A 6,028-nucleotide genomic window follows, 5' to 3' on the forward strand; every position below is an offset into this window, starting at 1 on the left:
AAATTGGCCTTATTACAGTCATGTAGATCAGTCTTTTGTAATGTGTTGGAAGTTTAGACCGTTTGTCTAGTAAGTGCTGTAATAGTCGAAATCGACGTGGAGTAACATTTGATTTAACAGTATTAATTATAACACCAAACAGTATATAGATATGAATGATAATTAATTGACAAAAAACATTGCGGATTAAGTAATTTTTAACTTATTTTAAAAATTATATAAGTTTTGCCTTAAAAATGAAAGTGCAAAGAACGTACTTAAATACTTAGAAGCAGAAATATTAGTAAAATGAGTGCCTAAGACTCATCGCGGATCATCATGTGTGTCCGGATGGCATCTCCTCCACGTCTGTGACCAATCCAGGCTGTATTACCATGCAGTTCTGGAGGCTCAACATTGGTTAATTGGTTACTACTCCGCATGCCGATCTAACCCGTGGTATTCATTTCAGACTTATAATAAACTCCTGCCAATAATTTGTAGATTGTTTTTCTATTTATAACTTAAATATTTGGGCCGTTTTTCTTTTTTGTTTTATGTACTCTTGATGATATGGGACGCATGGGGTTATCCCAACGCATAATTTACAAAATAAAATACGTACTTTATAACTTTAATTTCATAGAAATATCGTCAAAAATATTGGGACTATCCAGTCGCCCGGTTTTACGACCCAACTTTCGTATGCTTATTATTATTGGTCAGCAACTGAAAGGAATGTAGGACATAAGGCATTTTTGTTGCTTCAATCTCTCACTTCAAGATGTAAGGCTATTTCTTTCCTCGTTGAAGCTAAGTGACATATAATTGTCGGTTTTATTTGAAATTTCCAGAACCTAATCGGTCGTTGGTTGAGCGAGCATGCGTCGATCAATATGGCAACGCGGCAACTAAGGGTCGCAATACGAGTAGGAACTCTCAACAGTTGGTAATCAGCCGCCAGGTTACAAGGTAACAGAGCTCCTTTTGTTCAGAAAAAAATATTCTTAGGCTGTAAAAAAAAATCTGTTTTATCTTTAAATTAAAATTTAAATAACCTATATATATATCACTATGATTAACAATAACGATCTTATTGGATAAATTTATTTATATAAATGATATACCTATGACCAATGTATTTATCCGCTTATGACGTCTTAAAATGACATCGCTAAAGTGTTCTGTAACTATAAACAATGGCTTTTACTGCCTTTTAAACAGTTTAAAATAATTTTGATCAAAATAGATTTATTTCTATGAATTACTGTTTACGTATTTATGTTTACATTGCTAACTGAGGAGGATGTCAAATCAATTTTTTTTTATTATTAAACCGAAATATTTTCAAAGACACTTTTATATTACTGTACTCAAAAGTTCGCTTAATTTTAAATAATGTACTGGTTTAATGATTTCTGTTCCTTTATTGGTCTCTTCGTTGTTTAACCATGGACTGTGATAAACCGTTTATTTTTAATCAATGGTTTCGTATCAATGTTTTCCACAGAAGGGTTTATTTAATATTCTATGTGTTTTATTTTTTAAGCTATCACACCGTCCCTTTTATGGTGCCGGGGTAAATATTATTAATTAAAATACTGGTCAAAAAATCTCTTTATAATTATCAGTATAGTAATTTTCTTTAATTATAACCTGTTTGTACTCGAATCAAGATCGAGAGAACAACAAAGTGTTATTTTCCTATAAGAATATTTTTTTCTATTTATAAAATTCTGTCATAGGGATTTTAAGGGAGGGGACTCTTGTTATTCTCCCAATAATAATTTGTATACAGTTTAATAATGAATAACATTGTACAATATATAGATATAAATAACAAAAAAAATGAATCAGAGAAAAATAATAAGGTACATAGAAGTTATACAGTTGGATAAACATGAACAATAACGAAAACTGGTACCATCTATGTACTACTGTGTACCAAAATATAATCGATTTGATTTCGTTTTAATGAATTTAATGGCGTCCACTATTTTTTAAAAATTATTATAAGGTATTAACTACTTATGGGTTATTTTCGCCTTCATCTTCGAATTCGCAAAGGATAGTCTTCTAGACTTTTACTGTACCCTCGAACACACACTGGACGGGAGGAAGGGTCTGGTTTCGTGGCCACTATTATATCTTTATAAATACGTCTATCTAAAAGTGGTGATTTAGGTTATTAAATTTTTAAATATTACAAAGTTTATTAATCCGTTCTAACTTTTATTTTGGTGCAAAAAATCTTTGTTCTTTTTGAATAGGTGGTAATATCTATCCGTGACATCTTCACATATTATTTTCATATATTTTTTCAGCAGTATATCGTTTATTCAATTTATGTTAGGATTCGCAAATTGTAAAAAAACAGTGAGAGGAAAATTTATTATTACAAAAACAACTTTTAACCATTTAAATTTATAAAACACAATCAATTTAAAATGCCTCTTTTATGTTGTAGTTATAAACTTGAAATACTTATTTATAAATAAACACCAAAATCCATTTTGGCATGGTCGCTTCATGGACTATTTAGCCCTTTTTAAATTAGAAGATGGAGTGTGCCCACATGTGCCTCCAAGAAACAGTAGTGCATGCGTTCTTCAGTAAACAGAATTATACGAAAAGAAAGAAACATCAGTGTTGGAACAAAACTAGATACAAATGTTTGTAGAGCAGCATTGGTGGAGAACTGTAAGAAGCTGCTAAATGAACTCTCTTCTAATAACAATGTCGGTGGAGCATACATCAAAAAATAGAATTATAGACAGCATTATAAGTAAGGGCTAGACTGAAAATTTAACTAACAATATTTTTTTATTATCATTAAATAAATCACTAACTATGCGAAACAGATAATACACGATAAAACTATTTCAATTAACCTACTAGGATCCTGGTTTTCATGATGCTCTCGCAAAGCACAACATAAACTCCTCATCATAGCTTAGTGAACAATAAAGAAATTTGGATAAAAGGTCCTTTCCCACAGAAATCATATATTGTCCAGTCACGCCCCTCCAAACCCAATTGTACTAAAACAGTCATAAAACAATCCTCCCATCAACGTTTTGGTCTATTCCTTGGACGTTTACCTGTCGGTTCAATGTTTATTAACATTTTATGGATCTGATGTAAATTACAAAGTCTCACAACCTTACACGCCCATCTTACTCGCCTCAATTCTATGACCTGAATTATGCTTACCGGTTGCAGTTCCTTCAATTCAGCGTTTAGCCTTCTTACTTCTCCTGTTCACTTATCTGTTTTGGTCCAAATATTTTACTTGATACTTTATTTTCGAAAACCTCGAGGCGCTGTTCTTTCCTTAGTGTAAGAAGCCACGTTTCGCAATTCTAAAGGACAGTGGGAAAACTAATAGTTTTGTAAATTTTAACTTTTAACTTATTTGACATAATACACGTGCTAAGAATTTCGAAATTTAAAACATTTTTGAGACCTTGTTCCTTTCTGTATTTTATGAATGCAGTTGTACTTAGTTTTATTTTTCCCTGGGGATCATACACGATCATCTGCATGGGAATTAGCTCGGAGATTATTCTTTGTTTTATTTATTTATTTTAATATGTTGACTCTATTTGTGTGTTTTAACGTATTTATTCATTAAATTATTTTATTTTATTAGTACTATTATATATTTTTTTAAAACTTATTTATCCATTCAAGTGTTTCCTGTAACCGGCTTTTTATTATATTTTCATTTGAATCTATGTGTTAGCCTTATTCTCGTAAAATGTATCTATTCGTTTGTTTTTGGTAAACTGATGTGACTATGAATGATGGTCTGATCTCACATTGCCGTCTAATATTGAATTTATTTAGCGGGTCACTGAAGTGGATCTAGGAGAGTGAATTCCGGAGAGCGAATTTGTTGATCGGGTGAATTAAAAAATTGTGAAATGGTGAAATTGGAGGAGCAGAAATGAGAAAGAAAAAAAGGAATGAATTGAAACATTTGTATTTGGTGTATAGACCGAAATTCATTGTAAAAGGAAACTGTAGGGAAAAAAAAATTGTTTATTATATATCTTTATATCTTATTATACCATGTATGTGTAATTTATATATGTCCGATTACGGATTGATAAGTATGCTGTGTGAGATAGCAACCTGATGTATTTAGGCAGCATAGATGAATAAAGTATTTCTCTCTCTCTCTCTTTCTCTCTTTCTTGTCTTCACCCAATAATGCTAAATCATCAGCATACCCGAGCATTGGTGAAATCATAAAATCATTTAAACAATGTCAATATCCAAGGGCTAACATTATCTTCCTGTCATAGTTCTCTTCTGCCTTTCTTCACCCCCACTCTAATCTCCTCTTCCAACTCCTATGTGGGTATATAAATCCTATGCCAAGAATGCAGAATAGAATAGAGCTGAGTAGAGACTAGCAGTAGTAGTAATATTAATATATAACATATAATCTTGTGTGCTATAATAATAATTTAATATATAATAATAATGTAGTATAACTATAATAAAGTTAATAAGTCCGAGTGAGCTTATTTAAATGTCGACTGATGTTACAGCTCCGTTCTATGCAATAAGAATAGAAACAAATCAAAGAGGACTAAGGAACCTAAGTAAATATTGAAAAACGGTTCGATCTCAGTGGCTGCATTGCCAGAAGGGTCTTGGCATGTAAGCTCAAAGATGGAACCTAGGCACAAACCACAAAAAACATCCAGAGATAATTTTAAGGTGTGGTCTATCGTCTCACAACAAATCAAACGTGCCTTATGAGAATCATATGATTGCCCAGGAAATGTTTACAATCGGTTCAAAAAATGATTACTAATTTATAATACTTCATCAGTTAAACATATATAGAGAAAGGTGGATAGGAAACGGATAATATGGGATAAACTGTATCATTCAAATCGGTACATTTTCAGCCTATCAAAGCAAATCATGGAGTGATACTTTTATATCATAGGAATGTTCCAACAAACAGTTTGGCAATCAGAAAACTGGTGCGTACATGCTCAGTATATTTCCATCCCAAAATCTGCACTACACATGCAATCGCCAAATTTCTGACTTTCAAAACGGTAGAACAAGCCTATGATATACAAATGTGACCTAAAAGGTCTGTTACCGTTCCCACTTTTCATAGTCATTAAAAGACAGAAGCATGCTCAGTACAGGTTATGGAAAAACCTAATTGTGCAGGCTTTTGAACATCAAAAGTGGCTTGTCAGGCAATGTGTCCTCCTATCCTCAAGATTTACCATGGGACGCCGAAAATATTTAGCTTTAAAAGAAACAGTGAATCCCATATTATCAATTCCAGAATTTGACAATGGTATAGTCAAAATCAAATATGGTTTTATTCAATGTATTCTACATAACTAATATTTTATTGAGAATATGAAGGAGATGTGGTCAAAAAGAACTAAAAATAGTTAACAACTATTTATTTTCCGACGTTTTGCACCACTTCAGTTTCATCAGGGCTAAAAAAGATACAAAAATAACTAAAAATATTTTGACATTGTAGGATAATAAGATACAAAAAAGTAAACTAAGGTAGGGTCGAAAATTATGTAAATATAGGTGAAAAGAAAAAAAAAAAAAAGAAGAAATAAAAATTGTTATAGTATAAAATAGATAATGATAAGTATATATATATAAAGTAAACTATTAGAAACTTAATGATCTTTTCCTGGAAGAGTCTCTGGAATTAAACTGGATTTGGTGAATGACACAATTCTTCCTTTTCCAAATACAATAATTTATTTCATATAATTAGCAACAATGTTTCGGGAAATATCCCCCATCTTCGGGTTGCTATAAAACCTAATTCAACAAAAACCCATAACATGCACTTACAGAAATACTAATACATCACATATACTTCAAAACTATTTACCTGGAAAAAATAACCTATATATAACATACAATTTTCTCCTTTATTGTCATTCTTGCTAATATTTAATAATATTAATGTCATTTAATAAATAAAAACTATTTTACTCAATTTAGTCATTTTTGTTTGTTAATGTATAAAAAAAAAAAG

General features: G+C 31.2%; 1 protein-coding gene across 2 annotated transcripts in view; it reads left to right on the forward strand.

The window, feature by feature from the left end:
• Positions 1-883: 883 nt before the first annotated feature.
• Positions 884-6,028, forward strand: part of Cbp53E (Calbindin 53E) — a 60,567-nt gene continuing 55,422 nt past the window's right edge. For both annotated transcript variants that reach the window (XM_067044794.1, XM_067044795.1), the window contains exon 1: positions 884-951. The gene's annotated coding sequence lies outside the window, so the exon portion shown is untranslated. The remainder of the gene's footprint in view (positions 952-6,028) is intronic.

This window comes from Halyomorpha halys, unplaced genomic scaffold, assembly GCF_000696795.3.
Source record: "Halyomorpha halys isolate HHAL.00 unplaced genomic scaffold, Hhal_1.1 Scaffold273.1, whole genome shotgun sequence".
In the NCBI taxonomy this organism is placed as follows: domain Eukaryota; kingdom Metazoa; phylum Arthropoda; class Insecta; order Hemiptera; family Pentatomidae; genus Halyomorpha; species Halyomorpha halys.